The sequence below is a fragment of the Zootoca vivipara genome, chromosome 12, assembly GCF_963506605.1.
Source record: "Zootoca vivipara chromosome 12, rZooViv1.1, whole genome shotgun sequence".
In the NCBI taxonomy this organism is placed as follows: domain Eukaryota; kingdom Metazoa; phylum Chordata; class Lepidosauria; order Squamata; family Lacertidae; genus Zootoca; species Zootoca vivipara.
This window is the reverse complement of record NC_083287.1, coordinates 6,122,078-6,149,689: the sequence shown is the minus strand read 5'-3', so window position 1 is coordinate 6,149,689 and position 27,612 is coordinate 6,122,078. Positions and strand designations below refer to the sequence as shown.

At 46.3% G+C, this 27,612-nt stretch overlaps 1 protein-coding gene across 2 annotated transcripts in view; it reads right to left on the bottom strand.

Annotated features, from left to right (window-relative positions):
* Nucleotides 1-11,264, bottom strand: part of ELMO1 (engulfment and cell motility 1) — a 318,071-nt gene extending 306,807 nt beyond the window's left edge. The window contains exon 1 of one of the 2 annotated variants that reach the window (XM_035129257.2): nucleotides 10,659-11,264. The gene's annotated coding sequence lies outside the window, so the exon portion shown is untranslated. Of the gene's footprint in view, nucleotides 1-3,662; nucleotides 9,626-10,658 lie in introns of those variants that run through there. The other variant, XM_035129260.2, reaches the window with a different exon arrangement.
* Between the last annotated feature and the right edge of the window lie 16,348 nt (nucleotides 11,265-27,612).

Sequence of the window (27,612 nt, the reverse complement as noted above, 5' to 3'; positions counted from 1 at the left end):
GCTCAGGGCGGCTAACAACAAAAATATCAACGCAGGTATAAAAGAAACAATTCAATTAAAATGCAGATTAATACAATGTTAAAATTCCATTTTAAAATTAAAAATCTACAAGTAAGATAAAACCATTATAAGATAAAACCATAGGGGAGGGTAACTCCGGGGTCAGACTGCGTCAGTCCGAAGGCTAAGCGGAACAGCTCTGTCTTGCAGGCCCTATGAAAAGATGACAAATCCCGCAGGGCCCTAGTTTCCTGAGACAGAGCGTTCCACCAGTACTGAGAAGGGGCCAGTACTGAGGCCTTTTGGGATGAACTGAGGCCTTTGGGGGCCAGTACTGAGAAGGCCCTGATCCTGGTCGAGGCCAACCTAACCAGCTTGTGACTCGGGATCTCCAGTATGTTATTATTTGTGGACCTTAATGTCCTCTGAGGGGCATACCAGGAGAGGCGGTCCCGTAGGAACTATACCCCCATTCAGTGTTAGAAATTAGCCAGGCGCCAAGTGCGACCAAGTGGAGATCTCTGGATGCCAGGTTGGCGACTGGGGAAAGCCAAATGTCACTTAGAGAAGGATCCGAAATATTGCCATTTGTTTTATTCTGGGTTGTTTTATTCCACGTATTAATGTGTTGCAAACTACTTTAAGATTTGTTCTTTAACATCTAAAGAGGTACAGAAATGAAATTAATACTGCAAATATAATAATATTATTAATAATAGAACTCCATCACAAAAGGGCACCTTTTTGTGGCGACCATAACCTGAGTTTAAGGTGCTGTTTGGTGATGAGATTCTATGGCTGAGTTTGTAATGCTGTCCATTATCTGTAACCATTGGCTTCACTGGCTGGGGACAACAGAAGACGGAGACCAGACTCTCCGGAATATCTGGAGTCACAGGTTCCCTAACCCAGCTTAAACAAAAATAATTCTCTGCTTACAGGTATGAAGTAACCCACTGAGTTCAGGGGGAGCCAGTTCACTGTAAGCATATATGAGATTGCAGCCTTATTTCACATTTGAAAGAATGTGGTAGGAGACATGAAGGCATCTCAAATCTCTATATATAAAAATGTAAAAATGGTGAAACTGTGGGCTCCACTTTTCTCTGAAACCGCTTGACCTGAAATTTGGACACAACGATCCATGCCACTTCCCGAGTGTTCACACAACCTCGGATTGCTGACATCGCATACCTGCGCAGGTACAGACCTGCTTTTCCACAAACTAAAACAGCGCCCTAAAGTGGTGTTATTCCCTCAGCTCCTCCTCCTACACCCCTCCCTTCATGTGAAATCTACACCACACCCACAAACCCCGCCTCCGCCACGAGATCCACCACTCACATACATCCATGAAAGCCAAACCAACTGAAAACAGGCCTTTTGCAGCAACAAGGCCCAACATTGCCAAGTGGAGGTAGGGCCCTGCCTGGGGGGGATGGGGGCCCGAATAGAGGACAGTGATAGGTAATGGGTCATAACAGGGTGGGGGAGACACAGGGATGAAACCTGCCCTCTCCACAGTATCTCGCCTCGACTCAGGGGGATCTGAAGGGGGGCTATTACCCTCCATCTCACAGAGTAACACACAGCAACACATGCAGGGCCAGCTAGTAAAAGATAAAGATCCAGTTCTAGCTTGTAATGAACTTTTAAAGAGAAGGTTTTTCACCAAGCTGTATTAAATTTTTACACCACTCTTTATTCATTGATCCCAGTGAGGTTTACAGCATAAAAATGAAAAAAGAAGTAGAAATTGTGTCTCAAACTAGCAAACAGGCACAAAATAAATTTTATTAATAGAAAGCAGAACAAAATATTTGGAAACTGCTTCCGCAGTGCATCTCTTTTCCTGTTTCACTTCCTATTCAAAAGCATGGTGGTTCAACTTTAAAGATGCCAGCATATCAATCAATCACACTTTTAACACTTTCAAAATGGACTTTACAAATATAGCGGCACCCTGGTAGCAAGCCAGCGCAGAGAACTAAATAGAGGATAAAGTTACAGCCTTTGCAGTAAATTCGCTTGCCTTTTAAACCCAGAGTTGTGATAGGAACAGAGTTGGTATCCTCATGTGGCGGTGCAATACATAGTATTGCAGTATATTGCATTTGATTCCTACCAATATTCCAGGTCTTAAAAGTTTATTGCTCAGCTGACTTAAAATGGCCAGGAAGGCGGGGGGGGGGGCGACTTCCAGAAGCAGAAAGTAAAGGGGAAGCTAAACAGAAGTCTTTAGTACTTTAATAGTGCACGCTTAAAGTTTCCCTTTTTGCCACAAATTAGTCTTCTTTTTTAAAAGCATATTCAGTACAGGAAATGTTCTTATAGCTACACAAATCTAAATCTATTGTAATCGAAGTGCTGCATTTTTGCTCTTAAAGGTCTGGGCACAACATTAATTAATCAGCTCTCATAAAAAAGTAACAAAAATAGGATGAGAGATGCAAAATGTCTTGTCCTCTAGGCATGGTTCCCGATTCCTACTGAACTTTTTGTTCCTTTGCTGCGCATTCTACATGTGAACTGGTGAATGGCCTCCCAAGGTGGAAGTGAGATTTCCTGTAACCTGCTGTCATACAACCAGGATTTAGGAAAATACTATCTTATAATTGACTTTCTTTTTTTTCTACTTAAAAGGTCACAAACTTATCGATTTTCTTCAACCGTGCCAGTTTACAGCAACTTGCTCCTCAACAAGCAACGTCAAACAATAGGGTCAGATCAGGGAAGGAATGAAAAGGTTCCAGGCCCAAATAAAAGAAACATGGAATTGCTTGTTTTGAGAGCAAAGGACAGAAGGGTTCAAAGACAGCAGAAACTTGCAACCATTTGGTAAGAGGCTTTGGGAGAAAGTGGGCCACCGTTAGCCAATCTGCTCCAAACACTCTCAATTGAAGGCAACAGACAATGATTGGAGCTGGTTTATGTAAAGAGCATCATTACATCGTTATTCCTGAACTGCACCACTCAATGCTGAAAGTAAGGTAAAGGGACCCTTGACCATTAGGTCCAGTCGTGACCAACTCTGGGGTTGCGCGCTCATCTCGCATTATTGGCCGAGGGAGCCGGTGTATAGCTTCCAGGTCATGTGGCCAGCATGACAAAGCCGCTTCTGGCGAACCAGAGCAGCACACGGAAACGCCGTTTACCTTCCCGATGTAGCGGTACCTATTTATCTACTTACATTTTGATGTGCTTTCGAACTGCTAGGTTGGCAGGAGCTGGGACCAAGCAACGGGAGCTCACCCCGTCGCAGGGATTCGAACCGCCGACCTTCTGATCAGCAAGCCCTAGGCTCAGTGGTTTAACCCACAGCGCCATCTGGGTCCCTAATGCTGAAAGTAAGGGGTTGCAAGTCTGAATGCTCACCCATTACCAGTACATGGGGACAGGAAACACTCCTAGGGTGCAGAAAACTGTGTCAGAAAAGGGCTTTTCCTAGCCCCTTTCTAAGGCATGCTGTTTTTCTTCAAGGAGTTTGTTGTGGAAAATCAACTCAGGGATTCATAGATTTTGAATGGTCACCACAGATAAGACCTGGTTCTTCCTGCAGACTGGGGCCTTGTCTCCAATGTCACGGAAAGCTTCAGAGGGTCTTCAAAGCATACTGCGACATCGCCCAGACCAAATTACCCTCATAGGAAATGGTCCCATACCTGCATAATGCTTTTTTTTTTCCAGCAGGCGTTCTCCAGGGTCTCAGGAAGAGGTAGTTCAAATTGGCTGATTCTTTAACTGGAAAAGACAGGAATTGATTTTCTGCGCACAAAACACGTGCTCTGCCCATAAGCTGTCTATCTCCTCTCCTGCTCCAAGCTGGGGTTCCTAGCCTTGTGTGCCAATCTCCCAATCCAGGTACAGACCAGCTCCAGACCCACTTAGCTGCGTTACGGGTGCTCCTTTATGTGACTTCAGGCTCTGCTGATTCTATGAACTGGTCCTAATAAACGGGTTACAGCCATAATAAACAGGTCACGTAGGAAAAGAGTTCTTTAAAACGAAAAGAAAAAAGACAACCGGAAAAGTATAAAAGTGTTTTACAGTTTTTAAGCAACTAAAATGGAAGGTACAGTAATACCAAAAAGGCAATAACGGTTTAATGATTGTTACTTCAGTTTTATGCAAAGCGGTTGAAAACAAAACCTTTCACGGCATGCAACAATTACAAGACCAGATACTGTATTTTTTGTTCCATTTTTCCTCCTAAAAGGGAAGAGGAAATGTCTGTGCATCTTATGAAGCAAATGCATGGTTCCTGGAGCCGAATTGCCCAGAGGCTAAAGGCAGATCGTGCTTTTTTTAAAAAAAAAAGTGCTAAAGGCTAACAAGAGGGAATGAGCCAGTTGAAAGGAACCCGCTCAGCAGCTGATTGCAAGAGATCGGGGAGGGAGATAAGGGAGCTAGCTCCCTTCCCGGCTCCTCCAGGCCCCTTGCCTAGGCCTCAATTGTTATCTGCAGAGGGAGACATGTGACTGGCTGATTAGATTATCTGTCTGGAAACTGTAGAAATGGGTCCTTTTCCTAGAGAAGCTGCAGAACTGTGAGTTGAACCCCATAAAAAAAAGGATTTTTCCCTTTGCAAGGAAACTCAGCAACTTTGAGCTCATCCTCAAAAATGGAGCTTTCCCCCTTTAAAAAAAGCTGCACAACTTTGAGCTGATCCTTAAAAAAATGGAGCTTTCCCCCTTTGCAAAAGAAGCTTCCTCAAATATTTAATGGGGGGGGCAAAGGCACCTAGGCCTCTAGGAGTTGGCTGCAATGCTTGGACAATTCAAGAAAGCAAAAAATAAATAAATCTTGTTTTCCTCCTCTAAAAACTAGGTGTGTCCTATGGAGCGAAAAATACGGCAATTCTTTTTAAAATACTTTGTAGCAAAGGGAACCCCATAGCTCAGTGCACATAGAGTTCCTATGTTAAACCTCAGCATTTGCAACTGAAAGATATTGCCTAACAGGGCCGGGGAAGACCTCTACTTGTGACACAAGATCTCGAAAAGGCCACTGGTCTCCAAGTGGTGGGTTGGTTCTCAAACTTGAGTCTCTGGCCGTTGTTGGACTACAACTCCCATCATCCCTAGCTAACAGGACCAGTGGTCAGGGATGATGGGATTTGCAGTCGAACAACAGCCAGAGACACAAGTTTGAGAACCACTGTGATTAATGGCCTATCTCGACCTACAGGGAGTTGTAGCAGCAATACAATCGCCATACAAAGATATGGTAACAAACAAAAAGGTCAGTCCCCAAATGTGCCTGTAACGGGGAGGGATTATAGAAACCCCCCCCTCTCATCAGGAGCAGTCCGTCTCCAAGCAGTCATGAAAGTGTGGGGTCTGAAGGGGCTAGTCAGGAGACGGAGAAGGAGTGCCAGGTCTCCGGCAGTATGGGAGAGCCCCTGCTCCACAGGCAGGAAGCGAGAGAGGCGGGAAGGGTAGACAGGGAGAAAGCAGATCGTAGACCCTTCCCCTTCCACCGGAATAAAGGAGGAGGAGAAAGGGGAGGAGATTCACTGTCCCGAGGCTTTTATGTTGGTCAAAGTCGCGAAAAGGGGCACCGCCGGATTCTGAAACGGAATGAGAAGACATGAAATGACAGCTCACTACACTGTAAATAACGTGCACCAATAAAGACTTTTGAAAGACAAGTATGTGGAATCTCGTTACTCAGGAGTAGTCTGAACAACCCTGACAGTGCCCTTCAGCTAAAGGCTGGCCTGGGGTCCAAAAATGTCGAGGGATTTCCAGTGGAGACAATACTGGGCGACTTGGGGCAACGGTCCTCTCCTGGTGTAAGGAAGTAGTCTTATTATGTTCCAACCTGCAAGGTGACATTCGCAAAGCACCACTAGTTGATCTGGAGACGATCCGTCTCTGCAGCCAAGCACATGGTTCTCCCCAAGATGTTCAATCACTTTCATTCATCTATAATGGCCTTTATAGACTGCAAGTGCTTTGCGGACCACAAACTATCCATCATGTTTGTTCCACATGCTGTTATTTACCTCAAACTCTTTGGCATCAGCAAGTTCAGGAATACATTTACTTCGAAACGCAAACCAGCTTTGAGCATAGCCGGGCAGGCTGCTCCGAAACGTCTTATCAAAGGAATAGCAACATGCACAGCCTATTAGCGAAGGGATATTTTAGAAGGTCTTGGCGGAATGGTCTTAATTACCCAAAGCTGGGCCTCCAGATGTTCCTTTATTTTAGCAGTCTTTCTCTCATTCAGTGACTTCAAAGGCCCACCAAACACAAAAGACATCCTGGTTTTCAAAGCAGTGCCGGAACAACATGTCCCTCTGCAATAAAATCTCCTACACCCAGCTTCCCTGAAAGAAGTCCCACCGAGTTCAATGGGACCTACTCTCAGGTAAGTGTGCAGTGGCCTAGTACGGCCTTCGCTCTTCAAATGCAGACCTAACCGTTGCTCACGGATTCCTTTGAGAATGCCAGGGCAAAGGGTGGGGGGGGGAGAGTGGATCACTTGATTGTCGGCATGGAAAGCATGAGATCACATCCTAAAAGCAAAGGAAAATAGCCGGAGCCCTCACGGCAAGAGCTCAAACTGTACAAAATCCAAGAGATTTCGGCAAACAAAGGGCGGAAGGAAGGGTGGAGCGGTATACCACACAGAAGTTTGCCACAGAAAGAGACCCGTGAGGAAGTGCTATTACATGCACACTTGTCTCAAGAAGAAACCAACCGTCTAGATGTTTCCATCTCCCACTAGACAGACACCCAGGAGAAAATGTGCGCACTAATAAACCGAGGAGGAGGAGGCCAGAAATGCCTCCCTTACGATGAAAGAGGCACATTACATGCGCCACCAGAAGGAATGGATGCATCACAGGCGAGAGAGTGCGCGAGCCCCATGCTCCAGGGCAGTTTTATTGACTGGAACAGAAATCCCTCGGAATAAAGAGGCTGTAAAATGACACAAAGCTGTCTGCAATATCTGCTTTCTGTAGGTTGTTCTGTGGATTTTATAGAACTGAAAAGCGAGTCTCTGAGCACATTTTTCTTGCTTAGCATGATATCATGCAAGTGGAAGGGGCAGAAATCTCTCTGTCTGTGACAAACCTCACTCTTCGCTCTGCTTGATGCTGTGTTGTGTTGCTAGACAGCACGGGGGGGCTGCTGCTCCTGGAAGGTTCAAAGATCTCGCTGCCCTAATTAGTTGCCATGAAATAATTTATGAGTACCAACTTAAAAGTCAAACATCATTATCCTATGGAAGGAGAATATCTTAATATGTGTAAGAAACAGCTAATTATTAGTATGGATTCGCCCTAGGTGATAAAGCGACGTGTGCACATATAGCATGTCGAAATAGAAAAATACTTACAGATACCAAGTGAAGAAAAACCAAATTATTTTCTATACATTTACAGAGCCCACCCACACAGCTGCTGAGTCAGTCCATTCGATATTTTAAAATGCACAAATCAGTCCAAAAGATCCCTTGCCATCTTAGTTGAACGGGCCATTCCCCAACAATATGGCCTAGTCAGAACTTGCCGATTACAAAAAAAACACATAAATGGAAGAAGAGAAATTCAAATGGTTTCAGTAGATAGCACTAGAAAATACAAGTGATGTTTTGGGCTCCCCCCCTCCCCCTTACAGTAGTGGAAAAGAAATAATGAAAAATAATTACAATTGTGGGTGAAGTACTGATACACTCACAGGACAATATCCAGCCAAAGAGTTCAATGTATGAGTTAAGCATATCCTTTAATCTCTCCCACTAAAAAAATGGGGGATGAGGTGTTTAACTTTACCCAGACTATACCTTTAAATTGCATACTTCAGATGTTTTAAATGCACACCAAAAAAAAACCATAAAAGTGCAGAAGCAACTTAAGTAAAAATATATAGCACAAAACCCTATAACTGGTAAAAACTGTGGTTATCAAAACTCTAGTCACGCCCTGGAATGAAAGTTTAGCTTTTTAGTCAGAAATATCGCAAGTAATTGCTGGTACTGTAAACTCAACTAGATGAATGCAACTGATTTTTGTTTTCAATGCCAGCTCTTGCATGAAGTTATTCTGGTACCTTTCACCTGCCTCTCGCTGCCCAGTCACTCAATTCTAAACAGAGCCGAGCTGCAGCAGAATAAAACTATATTATTATTTGCAAATTTTTGTTGTGATTGAGTAAGTGACATTTCTCTTTATTCGCTGAAAGATGGGTGTCACATGCAGTTCACGAACTTATTGAACTTTCCATCATAATCAAGATACAGTACTGTGTATATATATTGTAAACTGGAGATTTTTTATATGGTGTGCAGAGTACAGTACACTTTAGAGCGTACCAAAGGGCAGGGCCCTGGGCCAAGCAGCTAGCAGTGAAATTCAAATAATAGGGGCAGGGGAAGAATGGATGGGTACAAGGGGACTGGCCCAAAAGCTTCACAGGAAAGGTGGGCCTTGAAGAAAACAGAAGTTGGCACCATGCAAGTGTTTTGGAAGGCTATTGAAAGCATACAAAGCAGCAAAAGAGCCTTTTGAAGGAGCAGGAGATTTTCAGAAGGTGGAGCGGGAAGCTTTTAACTAATGATACAGAGGAATCAACGCATGATGCTTGCTGCCATTGATGGTTGCAGTGTAAATTCCACTGAGTTCAATGGGGCTTGCTTCCAAGTAAGAACGTCTATGACTGCACCCCCCCTCTCTCTCGTGTGTGTGTGTGTGTGTGTGTGTGTGTGTGTGTGTTACTGTTTATTTTAAACCTGGGTGTTTTAAACATTTTGCTGAAATTGTTTTGTGCGTTAATTTTAAACATGTATGGATTTTATAACTGATGTCATGCTTGCAAGCCACTTGGAACCCATTCTGGCCTGTAAGCGGCATAAAAATCAAGCACCACCAACGTTTATATACAGGGCTAGGCTTACTTGTAAGGAGGCATGGGCAAGACTCAGGTGACAAGAAATACTGTAAGGTAACAGAGGGGTCAAGTGCTCAGCTCCTTATCCACCAGCTTGCGATTCTGCCTTAGTCTTTGACTACCTTTCTGTTAAATAAATTGTCTGCTTTATAAAATATCCCTACTTTGTGGGGGCAGGTGAGGTGCCAGCATCAGATTTAAGACAGTACTAGTAGTCCCCCCCCCCACACACACACAGGGTGCCAAGCCAAGGGGGGTGCAAAATTTCATCATCATCATCATCTATTTAATGCAGGAACCTACTGAGAAGATCAATTGAAAAAGCAACTGTACCAAAAGGAATGTATGTCAAAATAAAATAAAAAAAATAGTGGGGGACCCCAGAATTTTGTCTTCGCATAGGGTGCCATATTACAAGAGTCTGCCCCTGAGCTATTTCCTAACCCCACAACTTAGCGGCATTCCCCTCTCCCGTTTCTAGCTAGCCTGGTAGCGCGGTTTTTGTCTTGACCCGCATCAGGCTCGGGTCGTTTCACACGCGCGGGCCAGGGAAGCCAGGTGCAGAGGCGCGGCAAAAAGGGAACGCACCTGGAGCGACTGGCTGGTGGGAGGGTGAAGAAGAGGAAGAAGAGATCGTGAGAAGGGGGCACAGAGAGGCGAGAGAGCCCCGAGGCCGCTTATCTAGGGCAACACCGCCCCCCGGAGGCGCGCGCTGCGCCTTCCTCCCATTGCGCGCCCACCCACCCACCCACCCCCGACCCCAGCAAACACCCCACGCGCGGGCAGCGGCTGCCGAGCGAGCGAGCACGGGGGTGGGGAGAGGCGCGCGCTTCCTCCCCAACTGCAGCAATGTCCTCCTTCCTCCCCCCCCCTCCTTCCGAGCCCTCGGGCGCTTGTCTTCAGGCGCTGCACAGACAGAACAGATCCCCCCACCCCAAACAGCACGCACCTTTTCCCCCCTCCCCTTTTTGGCTGCTGCGCGGACGCCTCCATCGCCCTCCCCGGGGACAAACGGCACCTCCGGAGCAGCCTCCCTCGCCCGCCCACCCCAGCCCAAGGCGGTGCGTCGCTCGCGGCCAGAAACAAGGAAGGGGAGGCCACCTGCGGCCACCCATCCCGGGGAGAGGAACCGCCACCGCACCCACCCACCCACTCCCCACCCCGGCCAGCACGCGCAACTCTACAGCACTCCGGATGCCCTCTTCCTCTCCTCTTTAAGTCTTCCCTACGGCCACCCGCACTCACCCCCGCACTCACCCCGCTCACTTCTTTACAGGATCAGCTCCCCTGACCCCCCCCCCGCGAGTCCCTGCAAAGGGGCCGCATTTCCCACGCGCCCCTTCCCCAGCCCCTGCAGCGCAGGTAGAGCGCGTCAGGTCCCCATGGCGAGCCCAGACTCCCCCCTCGCCCCCAACCAACTCCGCGGGACTTGCTCCCAAGCGGACGGCACCCACCCACCCTCCCCGCAAAAGAAACCCGCAGCTGCACCTCCCCGTCCAGGGCAACAGCAGCAGCAGCCCGCACCCTCGGGCAAGCTGCCGTCCCCAAAGGAGCGCATGCAATCTTGCGAGCCCCCCTCCCTCCCCCTGCCCGCCATCCTATCCATGAAGCCGAGCAAGCAGCCCGCAGCCCCGGGATCCCAAAGCGGCCGGAGCGGAGAAGGAAGTTGGCTGCGCTGCCGCAGAGGCTGGAGGGCGCCGCGCTTCCCGGTGGCTCCGCCAGCCAGCGCCTCCTGCCCCATGGAAGTTGGCCTCTTACCGCGGCTTGTTTGGGTGCTTCTCTTTCCGACTCTCTCTTTCTCTTTCTATCCCATCGTCAGACTCCAACGCGCGCACACCCCGCACAGAAGCCTCGCCGCTGCCGCTCTCACTTCCTCTTCCTTCCTCCTGCTGGCCGGAGACGCGATTTGCATCTGCAAAGAAGCCTCCCCCCCCCCAAGAAGATGAGCTCTTAAAAACTCGTCGTTTCTTTGGAGACGGGGAGTTGTTGCTGCTGCTGATTTTCGCCATGCATCAGCCTTCGGTCTTCGCGGATTAAATCGCTGATCCGGCGCAATCCTAAAGGCATGTTCATTCGAAATACCGCGGGGCTCGGTGGGGCTGGCCGAGGGGTTTGCAGGCTTTGCGCAACGACGCGGTTCTCGGGGATCGGGGACCCTTCAAACTTGCCAGGCCTTGGGCGAGAAGATAGCGGCGCGTAACGGTTCGGGTTGGCTCTCTTCTTGTCTCGGCGTTCGTTAGGCACCTTAAAAAATAAAAATAAAGCAACGAGCCCTTCTGAGTGTGTTTTGCTGGGAAATGCTTCTGCAAGCCGGAAGAGTGTCGCGAAGGCAGGGGCAGCTTCCCATTAGAGGGTGGCTGGGGGATTTGCGGGGAACGACTGGCCAAAACACTCGCTGCTCATACGGTACGTGGGATTGACCCAAGATAACACTTGCTTTTTGGAGGAGCTTGCAAGCGCAGCTTAGCAGCAGCGCGGATCCTTAGCAAGCGAGGGCGGCAGTGAGCACATTATGTAGCATACATAGAATTATGGACTTGGAAGGGACCTCGGAGGGTTATGGATATTATACCTCCAATTTCAAATTTGTTTGCAAACAGCCTTCGCTGTAGTTCATAGCTGCCAAGTTATCCCTTTTTTTAAGGGATTTCCCCTTATGCTGAATAGGCTTCCTCGTGAGAAAAGGGAAAACTTGGCAGCTATGCTGTAGTTGAGCCTTGCAAGGCGTGCTTTGCCTCTCTTAGCAAGTGATGGGTGTTTATCTCCATGCTGTGAAAAGCGCCAGCTGCTGTTTTACTACACTTTTTTAAGCTGTTCTTGAAAGGCGCAAGCAGAGCTCTGGCCATTTCTTTTTGAGGCAGCTCCAGTTCAGTTTTCAATTTTCAGGAACTCCATAGTTCACACATACATGAGACAGAGTGTGGAAGGCGAGAGTAAGCCACTGCATAGATGCCATAGAGATTTCTCAGTGAAATAAATGAAATTAAGTCGGGTGAACGCACATACCTCCCAAACACATCTATGGTATACTAAGGAAGCTTATTCTCTAGGTGTGAATTATTTTCGTGACCCAAAGACCACCATCCACACACCAGAGGCGTTAGCAGGATTGCAGGGAACCCGAACTTTGCAGGAAAGAGCCCTAAGGACAGAACTCTGAATACTCCATTGCTGTGGAATGGAATGGAGTACTGTAAATCCTGAAAAGAAGGCATGTCCAGGCACTGAACAGACCTAGACTTCACCAAGACCTGGCTACTGGTGCCCACTGGGGTTGATAGAGCAGAAGGCAGGGAGGCCAACAATCGGAGCCAGAACCAGATAATCCTAGTTTTGGCCCCTTCCTCCCTGCTGAGTCCTGCAATGAGGACACTGAGACCAGGGTACTCACAAGTAGACCAGAAATACTGTGCTGTTAGTGAATAGGCTATAAAGTAGTCAGGTTCTGGAGTTAAGTGATTTTAAAATTGTGTTGAACATTTGCCTACTCTTTGGTCCTTTTTTAAGTCCGTGGGATCTGTGTTTTGAGCATTAATCCTGGCTCACATGCACAAAGGTTGCACGGCGGTTTTACGATGCCCGCTCTATTGTGTGTTTGTTCTCATTTGTTTCCGGGGAGGTTACACAACGGTGAACATTCATCCGGATTTGTTTGCACAGAGATTCTACATTATCCTGTCCCATACATCCTGGAGGCCACCTGACAGGGTCTGAAAGACAGTGACTTACTAGTAAAAAAAAGACCTGTTCCCATTTGTGTTTCCTCTCCCTCTGGCCTTAATGCACAAGACACAGATGGAGGAGAATGCTCCTTCTCACGCTTGTCCCCTGCCAGCATGGTCAGAGAGGGCGACAGCAACAAGGGGGGGGTCTGAGGGCCCAGTGCTCAACCCCCTGTTTGGGTGTAGACCTTGGCAGGGGCCCAGTGATGCCAGCCCACAGGGGGTCACCCAGCAAAATGGGTTGGCAATAGAAGCAGGAGACCCAAACCAAAGTACTTATTCACTCATTCACTCATTAATTTATAACATTCACTGCCACAAAAGTGCTGTGCTGGCTGATGTCTTTAAAAGGGAGGGTGCATCCATCTATCGGCTGCTATTAAGGTCTGATGGCTAAATAGACCATCCCTGTTGAGAGGCAATGTGCCACTGCAGACCAACTGCGGAGGCCTTGCCTGCCTGTCCCGCGGCAGCATCTGGTTGGCCAGTGATGGGGAAATGATGCCGGACTAAATGGACCCAGCAGGGGCCCTCTTAAATTATTATGGGTCATGAATTATTAGTTTAAAGACATCGTTTCAGTCTTGATCACTGCTAGTGCAGATAAGCGACTGACTGGGACGGTTTTGTCGAGCATGTGACAGAGCCAATCTGTTTTCAGGCACTAGTCAAAGTACAAGTTGCCACATTTAAAGCCCTAAAACAGTTTGGGATCAGAATAGTTAAAAGGACCAAAATCCCACAGTGAAAATTATAGGAAGAGGCCTATCAACTCAGGCACCTATTTTCTTACATTAATGAAACACTGGGTACAAATAAGAAGACTTTTATTGTATCAGTGTATTTAAAACAACAACAACAACAACAACAACAACAACAACAACAACAACAACAACAACAACAACAACAACAACAGAGAAGTAGCCTGTAAAACCAAAACACTATCCAACTGATTAAAAATCTGGAAATTCAGAAAATAAATGCTGGTGCCTAGTATACTGTATTCCCATTGATTCCTCTTGAGGGTCATCCAGAATTTTATCTGAAAGACTGAAAGATTTTCACCAAAAAAAATACCAAAATTTCCATCCTATTATCATTGTAAGGGGGGGGCTTATAGGCAACAGTCCCCCCCCCTCATCAGGAGCAGCCCATCTCCCAGCAGTAATGAAAGCGAAGGGTCGGAAGGGGAAAGTCAGGAGACGGAGAGGGAGTGCCGGAGCTCTGGCAACATCCAAGAGCCACTGCTCCTCATGCAGGAAGAGAGGGAGGGGGAAAGAGAGGATGGAACTCAGATGGACCGGAGACCTTTCCCCACCCCCCCACCCCGACACCGGAATTAAGGAGGAGGAGAAAGGGGGGGAGGTCCGCTGTCCCGCGACTCTTATGTTGGTCAAGGTCGCGAAAAGGGGCAGTGCCGGATTCTGAATCAGACCGATGAGACATGAAACCAGCAGCTCAATTCACTGTAAATAATGTGCACCAATAACAGTTCCTGAAAGACATGTGGAGGGTCGTTACTCAAGAGTAGTCGCAAAAACCCTGACAATTATTATTATTATTTGTATACCACCCTTCATCCAAGGGTCACAAGGCGGTTCACAAAATAAAAATACAAAATGAGAACACAAAATACATAATAAAACAAAAACAGACCAATAATTCCCCATCGCCCAAACCCCTTACCATAAACACATTTAAAAGGCCATAGAAAGATAAATGTTTTCACCTGGCGGCTAAAGATACCTAATGCTGGCACTAGGCGAGCCTCCCTGGGGAGAGCATTGCACAAGAGGGGAGTCACCACGGAAAAGTCCCATTCTCATGTTGCCAGCCTCCGACGTCTCGTGGAAGAGGCACACAAAGAAGGGCCTTAGAAGATCATCACAGATGGGGGGGAAAGCAGTCCTTGAGATATTGTGATCCAAAGCCTTTTGGGGCTTTATAGGTCAAAACCAGCGCTTTGAGTTGGGCCTGGAAACTAAATGTTAGGCTGTGCAGTCGGTTCATACAGAAATTGTATTTTACTCCAGTCAGAATATCACACACACACACACATCTTTCCATTAGAGGGGATATGGGGTAGCTCTGTCTCTATTCTACATACGTGTGTGGGAATGAATGTATTAAAGTTTCTGACTTTCTGGGACTATATATTTAATGAGATCTCTAAACTAGTGTGGGCACAAGCAACAGAAACACCAGTGGATTGAATCTTTTCATTAGGGGGGGGGGGGGAGAGAGACCTGCAATGAAAGACTCTCATCGGTTTTCTGTTGACAGCAGCTCCACTTTGATAACCAGGTTTTAGAAAACTCTTTGCAGCATAAACTTCCAGAAATGGTTTAATAAGGTATGGGAAATTGCACTCAAAAATTGACTCAACGTCTCCATACTGCTAGAGGTAAAAAAAAGAAAAAAGAAATATACATTTTCAGCTGACTGTGGAGTGTTTCTAATGTAGACAAATATCCCTTACAAATGAACAATCCCTTCTGCAGCATTCTGGAATATATAGCTACAATAAGACTCATATATTTGGAAGGATGCGTGTCGCTGTCAAATTAACGGAGATTCTGTTACAACCAACAACTGTTATCCTTTATGTTAGGGGCTATCCAACTTTGCTATAAGATTTCTGTATTTATAGAACGATTTACTTTTTCTTTTCTACGTTTGAGGCACTGAAATTGGGAGTGATAGCCTATTTTCTGTATTAAGGAAAAAACCAACGAAGAACTATTTAAAAAATGGGGGGAGTGGAGTGGAGAGACAATAGTTAAAGGACCATTTGCTGCCATATGTTCCTGCCCAGCTACTAAGGGCCTTATGGGGAGAGGACCTCTTACACGTCTCAGCTAAGGTGTGATTGGCACAAACATGTGAAAGGACTTTTCCATTTGTGACACCCACCTTGCCTCAGCGGATCCATATGCCATCTCCTGAAAATTTATCTGGACAGATTTCTGACCTGCATCCTCTTGGTTAATTTTGCTTTCTAAATGGAGATCTTTCTCCTAATTGGTATCTGCATTGGATCTGAACGCATTTTATATATGTTCTGTTGTTTTGTCTTGTTTTTATATATGGAGTTGTTTGAGTTTTTTATACAGACCTGTCTTCCTATAGGCATAGAAATATAAGGCTGTCGTCATGCAGCCTTCATCGCAGGATTTATAGTGCCTCATCACAATCCCAGATTTGCATTCAATTGGGGTTGGGTAGGGGAACAAAAGAGAAGGCAGTGAGTGAGATGGGAGGGAGACTGAGAAAAAATGGCACTTTTAAACAACAGCAGGGATTTGAATAAAGAAGGCTGGGGAGATGGAGGAGAATGGCAGATTTAAACAGAAGAGGATGTTCTCTAATTGAATAAGCCAGCTGACAGGCTTGCTCTTGGTGATTCTATTCATCTCAAAGATATGGTAGCATATATCAGCATAGGGTTTTTGTGCAAAGGGGGCTGCAGAATATGAGAGAGAGGAAGGCATGGAGAGGGGTGATCTGTGTGCAAGGAAGAGTTGGAAAAAGTAATGGAGAGGAAGTGGGAATGGGTTGCATAATGGAACAGGAAGGCCTGAATAAGAGGGATGCAGAGCAGGGCTGGAGCAGAGGGAAGTGGCTTCAGAAATGGGCTTGGAAGAGCTTTGTAGTTGCATGGTTGGGAAGAGGAAACTCGGGGGGGGGGTGTACTGTGGGGGGAGTGTCGGGAGGGTTGATGATCACTTTGGGATGCATCATGGGAAGTGATTTATAAATGAAATTATTATTATTATTATTATTATTATTATCATCATTAATAATAATAATTTTATGCGTCCCTCATTGGTTAACTTACGATTCTAGCTTTGCATTTCTTATGAATGCTAGCTGCCTTGAGTTTTGAATTGGAAAGTCAAGTTATAAATATTCCTAATAAATAAATAAATTGCTCTTAGCTCCATGTGGCAGAGCTGCAGTCTCTTGGAGTCAGAGTCAGGTTGTTTGCTTGCAGCACAGATATGTACTCAATTCCCAAATGCAACCGCCTGCCCTTGCAGATGCGCAAGGCTCCTTCCTGCCAAGCGGCTCCAAAACTGGCACCATTTCCCTCCCTGCTCCAAGCCTCCCCATTCTTTCTTGGAACACAGCTAGGAAGCCTTGGTCCTTTACACTTTCAGTGCAACTCTTTTAATGTCTACTCAGAAGTAAGTCCTCTCGAATTAAATGGAGCAAATCCAGGAAAGTGGGTTTGATTGAAAATTGCTTTCTATGTTATTACCCCCCACCCCACCCCACCTTTTAGGTATGAACACTCCACTATGAGAGCCTCTTGTGGTTTGAAGTGAGACAAAGGATGTTTACCACTTCAATGAGGCCCCAGATGTTGCTCTATTTATACCAGTACTGGTCCTTCCCTTCCTTCTGCCGTAGCATATAAGATGGCGTGTCCCCCCGTGCAACATTTTGTCTTCCGGTCATGTTGTATTTTGCATATTTCGTAGGGGAAGATTATGTTCGTGGCTGGAAAATACCGCCCTCGCCAAAGAAGTGTTCAAGGCTGGGGAGCTGGCTGGAGGGCAAGCTCTGTGCCAAAATTGAGTCGCCCACACATCTTTCAAAGAGAATTTAGAAGCGTAGACAATGTGGCCACAGATCATAAGCCAAGGTTTAATCTGAGCAGCACCCTATCGTCCCCTCACCCTTTCCAAGGGTGCTTGTTGCCCAGCTGAGTTGCGTTTTTTTTCTGCAGGTTGTGGTCCAAACTGACTTCCTGGCACTCTGGCATTTCTAACCACAGCTAGACAACCCGAAAGTAAGCAGGTGAATCGTCCCTGCCATCACCACTTGGTGTCAACACTCCAGGAGAAGATTCACCCGCTTACATTTTGTCTCTTAAAGGCAAAGGAGCAATGCCAGTTATAAATGGCAACGAAAATGTCAGCTAGCATCTGGATCCCCTCTTTTAACAGGTGTAAATGTCTCTTCAAGTTGATGTCTCAGTGCATCTACTGTAGTCGACTTGTGCAACTCTGGACCACCAGCCACCCCAAAATAGCTCACTAGCTATGTGTGGCATCCCATCGAGGCTTCAAAAAACTACCCTGTTTTTATGGTCTGCCTAAGGCTGTGAAAATGTGGTTATCAAACAGCATAGCTGCCAAGTTTTCCCTTTTCTCTTGAGGAAGCCTATTCAGCATAAGGGAAAATCCCTTAAAAAAGGGATAACTTGGCAGCTATGTCAAACAGTAGTTTGCAGCACAGAGATGATGGGCAGGCAGGCCCCTCCTGTAAATAAATGGTCATCATTATCTGCCCCGCATCTACTCTCCTTGCCTGATGGAACGCATCTTTTGTTTGGACCTTTAAATATACATGCTTTGCCGTTGCCTGCCTAGTTTAGCATACGTCATGGCAACGTGAATAGCCAATAACTGATAGGTTTAGAATATGTCTGCGGAAGCTGCCAGAGGCTTTAGTAAAAGCATCGTGTAATGGCCAATGATTTATATGTCCAACACTGCGCTCTCGTGTTTCAAGGAATTCCTGAGCATAAAATCAGTTTTGTGAATTGGGTCAAAACTGAGGATTTTGGCAGTGTGGCTCATGACACAGAGGTGAGAAAAGCTGGGCTTGCCAAAATTCCCTCTTTGGGACACTTTAAAAGCCTTGGGTCTGGGGGCTGCCTGCCTTGGCACCTGGTTGTTTTAAATAAAAAAGGGGGGGGCATATCCTTTTGAAAATCTGATTCCACAATAATGGCTCTGTTAGCCTAAAAGAGTATGCACTGTTGTCTGACTTGAAGAACAGGTATTTCAGAGGAAATGATGAGACCAAATTAAACAGAGTTTTCCCCAATGGGAATTCATGAAAGATTTGTGTTTCCTACTGAAAGGTAACACTAGTTTCTAGTTAAAAACCAGATAATACTCCTAGTCTAGTTTTCTGAAGAAAAATAAATTGTCTCAAAGATGAAGTGATTATTCCCCTCAGAGCTTTAATCAAAACAATGTCCTAATGAACATGTATTATTATGTGTTTATGAGGAAGAGCTCTCATCAAACCATTCCGTGGCAGATGACAAAATGGCCGTTGCTTGGTCCCAGCTCCTGCCAACCTAGCAGTTTGAAAGCACACCCAAAAGTACAAGTAGATAAATAGGTACCACTACAGCGAGAAGGTAAACGACGTTTCCGTGCGCAGCTCTGGTTTCGCCAGAAGCGGCTTAGTCATGCTGGTCACATGACCCAGCGGACAAACGCCGGCTCCCTCAGCCTGTAAAGCGAGATGAGCACCGCAACCCCAGAGTCTTGCACAACTGGACTTAACCGTCAGAGGTCCTTTACCTTTTTATGATTCCCATCATCCCTCAGCATTGGCCATCTAGGCCAGGGCTGATAGGAGCTGTAGTGCAAAACAACTGGTGGGCAAGGGATCGTGTTGGCTATCTTGACCGACACTGACCCAGCATGAAGGCTCCTAATTTTAAGTAGACATGAAGCAAGACCGTGACTTTAATCCGCGTGAACGTCACCCGCTCTAACATGCCCTACCCTAGTATTTTCAGTCTGTAATCTGAAATGCCATGTGCTAACTGATGTTATGCAATCGCCCCAAAAGTATTTCGCTGTAGCAGCTGGTTAGTCCACTTTGTCAAAGCACGTTTTCTTCTGCTGAACAGAGGGCCCGAAGTGGGCAAGTCTTGTGCGAAATCAAGAGGTGGCCATTAATACTTGGCCTTAGCTGCCAAGTATCCCGCTTTTCGCGGGAAACCCCCCGATTTTAATCTGTTTCCCGCTGTTCTCCCGAATGGAGAAAAATCCCAGAAATTGCACGGATTTCCTACCTGCCAGGGAGCCTCCATTTTGGGTGCCGCTCTTCCCATGTGTGGGCATGGGAAATTGGGCAGAGCGGCACCGGAAGTTGCTTCTACGCATGCCCGGCGGCCATCTTAGTGGTGGCCGCATGGCGGCTGTCACCAAGATGGCCGTCGCCATGTGGCTAGCACCAAGATGGCCGCCAGGCATGCGTAGAAGCGACTTCCAATGCCGCTCTGCCCTATTTCCCGTGCCCACACATGGGAAGAGCGGCCCCAGAAGTTGCTTCTACACAACTTCCGCTGCTGCGCCGCTGCTGATCCCGCATTTTTCAGCGGGAGACTTGGCAGGTATGAAATAACCAGATACCTGCCCCATCACTATTATGGGAGGGCTGGTTTTCCATAGAATTAGTTCAAGGAAGCCTTTGTTTTGGAAACACCTCCGGGCAGCTTTTCTGAAATGGTCCACTCATTCTGAAGAATCCCAATGACTTATTCATCCAATGGCTGATGAAATATATATTCTCGCCCTGTGTCCTCAATGTGAGCATCGTGTTCCATTGTGTTGAACACCGCATGGTGCCATTTGGCTATGGCAACAAGTGTCTTCCCTCACAGATGGGATTTCAGCCAATCAGTCTGTCTGCCACTTGGACTTCAGAGACAATCCAGGCACGTTGGCAGAGGAACATGCACAATATTTAGTCCATTCGGCATGTTAACATTTTTATTTTATTTTGTTGAATTGCGAATGATGGAGGAAATAAAGATAATTTGTTCTCTGGGGCAGATAAAGCATCTCCAAAACCTATCATCATGGAGGTATTTTGCAATGCCACCTTGCATGAGATTCAGGAATATCCTATAGGTATGCAATACAGTGTTAAATTGGTGGAGAAGGACTGGGGAGGTAAAGGTTCAAATCGCAACTCAGGAAGGAAGCCTGTGCGGTGACCCTGGGCTAGTCATCCTCTCAGCCTGACCCACCTTAGAGGGTTGTCATGAGGTTAAAGTGGTGATGGGAGGGAGAGAACGATGTATTCCACCTTGAATTGCATGGAAGAAGAAATGTTGGATATAAGTGTCGTAGTGAGAGATTTTACTTTCTTGGGCTCCTTGATCACTGCAGATGGTGACAGCAGTCATGAAATTAAAAGACGCCTGCTTCTTGGAAGAAAAGCAATGACAAACCTAGACAGCATCTTAAAAAGCAGAGACATCACCTTGCCAACAAAGGTCCGTATAGTTAAAGCTATGGTTTTCCCAGTAGTGATGTATGGAAGTGAGAGCTGGACCATAAAGAAGGCTGATCGCCAAAGAATTGATGCTTTTGAATTATGGTGCTGGAGGAGACTCTTGAGAGTCCCATGGACTGCAAGAAGATCAAACCTATCCATTCTTCAGGAAATCAGCCCTGGGTGCTCACTGGAAGGACAGATTGTGAAGCTGAGGCTCCAATACTTTGGCCACCTCATAAGAAGAGAATACTCCCTGGAAAAGACCCTGATGTTGGGAAAGATTGAGGGCACTAGGAGAAGGGGACGGCAGAGGACGAGATGGTTGGACAGTGTTCTCGAAGCTACGAATATGAGTTTGACCAAACTGCGGGAGGCAGTGGAAGACAGGAGTGCCTGGCGTGCTCTGGTCCATGGGGTCACGAAGAGTCGGACACGACTAAACAACAACAAGTGTCGTAAACAGATGAAATACGTAGCGCTGAAAATGTCCGCCAGTCACCAGGCAATTAACATAAATTCCGTAGTGTCCATGTACAATGACTCTGATAGTTTAGCCATTTTAAAGTTGCCTGTAGTTGCAGGATCAGACCACAATCATGCAGGTGCATGTCTATGTAGTCCAAGATTTATAGTCATACAAACTCACCCAACAGGGTTTGCCCCAAGAGGGGCCAGAAAACAGGGCGTCTAACCCTAGGAGAAAGATTTGCGTGTTTACTTCCCAGCTCTATGAGCCTCTAAGGCAGGCATGTCAAACCTGCGGCCCTCCAGATGTTTTGGACTACAATTCCCATCTTCCCCAACCACTGGTCCTGCTAGCTAGGGATCATGGGAGTTGTAGGCCAAAACATCTGGAGGGCCGCAGGTTTGACCTGCCTGCTCTAAGGAGGATAGTTCAGTGCAGAGTGAAATGAATTCAAAACAAGCCATTTTGGAGCTGTCAGAGAAAGTTGCAAACTGAGAAAGCAGAAATTTGCGATAGCTTTTAAAAAAAGAAACAGATATGTCTGATGCATTTAACAAAATCTGAAAAAAAGATGGAACCCCAACTGTGCGTGAATAAACACGAGATTTTTGCAGATGGTAGGAAGAAACTGTTTCTAGTCATTCCTGCTAAGTGGCTTGAAGCACCGCATTCTACAGATTGCCTTTGAACCTGAAAGATGCCAGCTGTGTTGTAATTAACATGGAGTGAATGGTACAGAAAATATGGCTGCTGTTTGTTGCCTTTGTCCCTCCAGAGATGGAAGGGGCCAGCAGAAGCTAGACAGTCAAATTTTAAACGTTTCACAATTAGGGTTTTTTGGCAAGAAGATTCAAGGATGATCAAAGAAACATTTAAGCTTTTCTTCTAGAAAACAAATGTGCCTGTGCTCACCATGAAGTTGTTACATCAAGTGCCACATTTTTAACCAGTGCTTTTCTTGCGTGTTCAGACCTTTAAACCTCCCCCTCCCTAAATGAATTCACCCAAGACTCATAATTTTGGTTTGGTTTTGGGCATAATTCAGGCCACAACTTTATTGATTACAGCAAGTGAGTGGTTGCATAGGCTCTGGTTCGACTAGCTCCCTGCACCATTGCAGGTAGCGCTGACCCAGGGTTCCAGCATAGGTCAGCCAAGGGTGAGCACCCGGATAGGCGGAAAGCCGGGGACATGCTATGTCCGCCACCCAGATGTCCCCCTGGACTCAGGCACGGGCACAACCCCTCACAGGTTGACCAAACCATAACACCGGTCCCGAAAGACCTACATTGGCTCCCAGTACGTTTCCGAGCACAATTCAAAGTGTTGGTGCTGACCTTTAAAGCCCTAAACGGCCTCGGTCCAGTATACCTGAAGGAGCGTCTCCTCCCCCATCGTTCTGCCCGGACACTGAGGTCCAGCGCCGAGGGCCTTCTGGCGGTTCCCTCGCTATGAGAAGCCAAGTTACAGGGAACCAGGCAGAGGGCCTTCTCGGTAGTGGCACCCACCCTGTGGAATGCCCTCCCACCAGAGGTCAAAGAGAACAACAACTACAAGACCTTTAGAAGGCATCTGAAGGCAGCCCTGTTTAGGGAAGCTTTTAATGTTTGATGGATTTCTGTATTTAAATATTTTGTTGGAAGCCGCCCAGAGTGGCTGGGGGAACCCGGCCAGATGGGCGGGGTATAAATAATAAATTGTTGTTGTTGTTGTTGTTGTTGTTGTTGTTGTTGTTGTTGTTGTTATTGAGTCCCTGGATTCCTTTAACAGAATACCCTTCACATAGGGATGGCGAGAGCATTCCCCCATCCCTATCACCTGTACTAGAGCCTATCCGCAACCTTACAAATTGTGGTGATTTGCTACGCAAAACCCAAATGGCACCAGCCAATCAGCCAAGTGGGGAAAATTCCTGCCGTGCCACTGTCCGAACAACAGACAACACACGGCAGCATAGCAAGGTCAAGCGTGCAGCCCTAACTATAGGGAGAGGTGGGCGGGTGTTCCAATGCACTGACCAAGAAAGAAAGCTCAGGGTCACGTGCATTGGCATTGCTAGGTCCCTTGATCCACTTTGGCTAGCGCCCATTGGTCAGATTGAACCCAGCATCAAGGGACCTACCAATAGGGTGTTGGGTGGCTGTCCAATCCTTCCCACCCACAACACAAGGGTTTGGTTGCCAGGTCTCACTGCAACGCGTGCCCTCTTTAAGGGAGGACACAATTTCTAGAAAAAAAAGCACTGGGTAAAAACAAACACTGATTCCTGATGTATCTGATGCCAATGACTTTGCAAATAATTGGATGCATCCTTGAAGTATGGTAATCCATTTTTTAAACTGCATCTATTTCTATTTAAATTGGAGCATGCTCACGGCAACACTAAGACATAAAATGATGTGGAAAGGCCATACCAGAAAATGCAAATAAATATAAGGAAAACATTTGCAGGTGATTACAAAACTCAACATCCTTCTTCCAAACCAGAATCTTTTGACTAAATAAACAGCTTCAGCTTTCTCTCTGGCTGTTCCTCAGCATGAAAAGAATGATAGAGATCGCTATGTAACCCAAAGTACAATCTGTGGCTGAGACGATCTCGCTTTTGCAGCTGTTTATTATAAATGCATTTTCAGAATGCCAGTATTCTAATGGTGCCCACACAGCCGTATCCACAAAATGACTGCCAATTTCCCTTCTTTACCAAACACCGCTCAAGAGCATTTTTGTGTATTTTTTGCAAAGTGGTCATAATTTAGGACGGATTCCTTTTGAAATGTTTCTCTTAAAGCTGTACATCCACGTACGGGCTGCATGTAATAATGCAAACACTACCGTATATTCATAGACTATTGATGGTGCTTCCAGACAGGGGCTTACAATCACAAACAGGCTGTTTGGATATCGCAAACTGGCAATCCACAACACTCCTGGGCTCTTAAGGAACTTCCAGACCAGGGCCATAATACTACAAATGGGTCATTCAGACCCTGCAAAAAAAACCCTCCCCAAAAAACCCACACACACACTTACTGTAATGATTTCCCACAAAAAGGGTAAATCTGAATATGGACTGGAATTTCAATGTTTATGGTGTGGTTGCTGCACAGTATTTGCATGCCCTGATCCCACAATAAACACCCCCCTGGGAGCAGCCTTAGAGAGAAGGATCCCTCTCATGACTAGAAGGAGAAGGAAAGAACTTTTAAAAGGCAGAACTAGCATTATAGGCCAGGACAGGCATAGGCAAACTTGGCCCTCCAGATGTTTTGGGACTACAGCTCCCTGCATTCCTAGCTAACAGGAACAGTGGTCCAGGATGATGGGAACTGTAGTCCCAAAACATCTGGAGGGCCGAGTTTGCCTATGCCTGGGATAGGATAAAGAGTAGGAAAAGGCAGCCAAAGGACAGGTATACCTGTGTGCTTGCTCAGTGTCCAGTGTGATGTAGGAAATGTTACCTCCCTTTTAAAGATAGTTTGTTATTTTAGGTATTTATAGATGGGAGTGCACTTTCAAGGCTGCTGGTGGTCATTTTGCTTGCCCCACACCTGACATCATATGGTATCAAGTGTGGAAGAAAAATGATATCACAGGCCAAATTAGGACTCCTCTCAGGCTTAATCTGGCCTGCAGGCTGGAAGGTCCTCATGGCTGCTGTGAAGTGTGAATGTGACCCGTGAGCATACCTGCCAAGTTGCTGTCGGAGAAATAAGGGACCGGGCGGAAGTAGCAGACCGGAGGTAGCGCTGCCGCCATTTTGGAACTGGGCGGAGCATGCTCAGAAGTGACTTTTGATGCTGCTTTGCCCAGTTCCAAAATGGCCGCCGCGCCAGAAGTCGCACTGCAGCCATTTTGGAACTGGGCAGAGCAGCATCAAAAGTCGCTTCTGAGCATGCTCCGCCCAGTTCCAAAATGGCTGCCGCGCCAGAATAAACTGGGGAAAAACAAAGAAATCCGTTTTTTCAACTAGGAACAGCTGGAAAAACGGGGATTTCCCGGGGAATACGGGAGACTTGGCAGCTATATGAGCTAGATGAGTGTGCTCATCTGGGAGGCTGGGTGAACTGTGGTTCCTTGTTGAGTATACACTTGTTGCCAAGCCCAGGTTTGCTGCCAGGTAATATGGGCATGCTACTAAATATGGGCAGGTGGTTCTTCAGTGAATAGTTAGACAGTGTACAGAATAGCACTTCAGAACAGCTTTGCCCAGCAATGTCCACCATTTGAGGACTGCAGCATGAACTGTGGATGCATGTGGGTTAATCGACCACCACAGAGCCAATGCCACAAGGAAACCTTCCACAACCTTTCACTGCCTCAAAACTTTCCAGTCAAAAATAGTTCACATTCTCTGATGTAAACCACCAAACCGCCATGGTCTTGTTCATGAGAACCAGTCTTCATATTCCATCCCGGCCTTTCCAGGAATATTAGAGCTGGTTTGTGCATGTAAAAAAAACCAACAGTTTGTTTCGCTGCTGAATCCCATTCTCGTGTAGTGAACTGCATGGAGGAATAAGCTAATTTGGGGCTGTGTGATTCAGTCCATAAGGGGGTGATTGAGGGCTTCAGTAATAATATCTCAGGGTCAAACTGTTCATACACACACACACACACACACACACACACACACACACACTGCCTGTGAAAAATATGTGACTTTACCCAGCTTTTAACATGGCAGCCCAAGACTCCATCCAATAATAGTGGCAATTCTTATTTCTACTAACACTGTGTTGCACCACAACAGCACATACCCAGGAGAAATTTCATGAATGCTTGGTTAAGGGCGTGGAATGTGAATATTCTGATCCGAAAACAGTGTGGCAGGCTATGTACCTTTATGCTCCTTGTTTTCTGTGTATTTATGCCTCGGTGGAACGAAGCACTCTGTCCCTGCTCAACCTTTGTTGTCAGACACTCTCCCTACAAACCTCAGACAATAATAAATCTGTTACAACAATTGGCTGTTGAGCAGAATGATAAGTGAGGCTTCTGCGCTGTGTGAGCTTGCAAATATTGGCCAAAAGACAATGCTGTGTTTCAATACTATATATGAGCAAATTGGGGGGGAGAGAGACACACCTCACATAGTGGCCATATTAAGACTGCAATCCTAAACCCGAGACCCTGGTGCCATTGAACACAAGCACAATTTAATTCACATGCATAGGATTGTGCTGCCTGGCTGTGGCGCTATCCATGCCTATTTGGGGCGAAGTCCTGCTGAACTCAATGGAATATATTGCCAAATAAACATGTGTGAGCCACACGGCACACTAGAAAAACAGGACGAGATCCAGTGTGCTGCGTCATTGCTAAGTGCCATACGGAGCAACTGACACCGGTGAAGTTACATAAAATGTTAATTTTCACAATACAAGGGAAGATTCACAGCTGCTTTTGGATCACATGGTCTCCGGGCACATTTCCATAAATAACTGTTAACGCATCCCTCGGCATGTGCCTCCGGATGTGTGGTGTAAAAGGAAAGTGAACTTTGGTTCATAAAGTGAACATGCGAATTAACCCTCGGTGACCGATGACCCCAAGAAGCCTCTTTGACCCCTCTTTGAGGAGTCATATTTTAAACTCCTTTAGTGGATTGTCAAAAATTACTCCGTGTGCACTCAGAGAAAGCTGCGCCTAAGTGAGATTCTGACTTGGTAAATAAATCTCCCTTCCTTTGAATGTATGTTTCAAGCAAACATCATGCCTGAGGTTTAAATGCATTATGCAGCTGTTTTAATATGATGTCACGATTGCCTTCCTGAAGTTCAGCAGGAGCAGAAATAGCAGGGCGAGTGCACCAAAATAACTGGCTTCTAATCTCTTGCCTTGTGGGTGTGGGAGGGGAAGGAATCCGAGGGCCTGAAAGTGGAGTTAACTTTCACAGTAGCATAATCTAGGGAAAAACCACAGGTGAAGTAAGAATTATCACCAGCAAATGTCTGAAGATCAATATGCTGTTAAAGCACAGAAAGGGGCAGGTGGTTTTTTTTCCCTTCCAAGGTTTGCAACCCTTGCTTTTCATAGCAGTCTCTGTAGATCTTCATGGCCTAATCCTTTGCAAGTGAAACGTGAAACATCATCCATAAAGGCTGCAATCCTGTACCGTACATGTCTACTTGAGTGTGATACTTAATTCCAGTAGAATTAATTTTATTTGTCCAATTTCTATACTGACTCTCATCTGAGGATCACAACGTGGTTTACAATATAAAAACACAAAAATACATACCACAATAACAAAGAAACAGTACCCTCCCCACCCAACACAGTTTTAAAAGGCATAGATTGTTTAATTAGCCAAAGGCCTGGGAGAAGAGAAATATTTTTGCCTGACACCTAAATATATGTAACAAAGGTGCCAGGCAAGCATTCCTGGGGAGAGCATCGCAGAAGTAGAGAACCAACTCAGAAAAGGCCCGTTCTCATGTTGCCACCCTCTGAACCACTTAAGGAGGGGCCACACAAAGAAGGA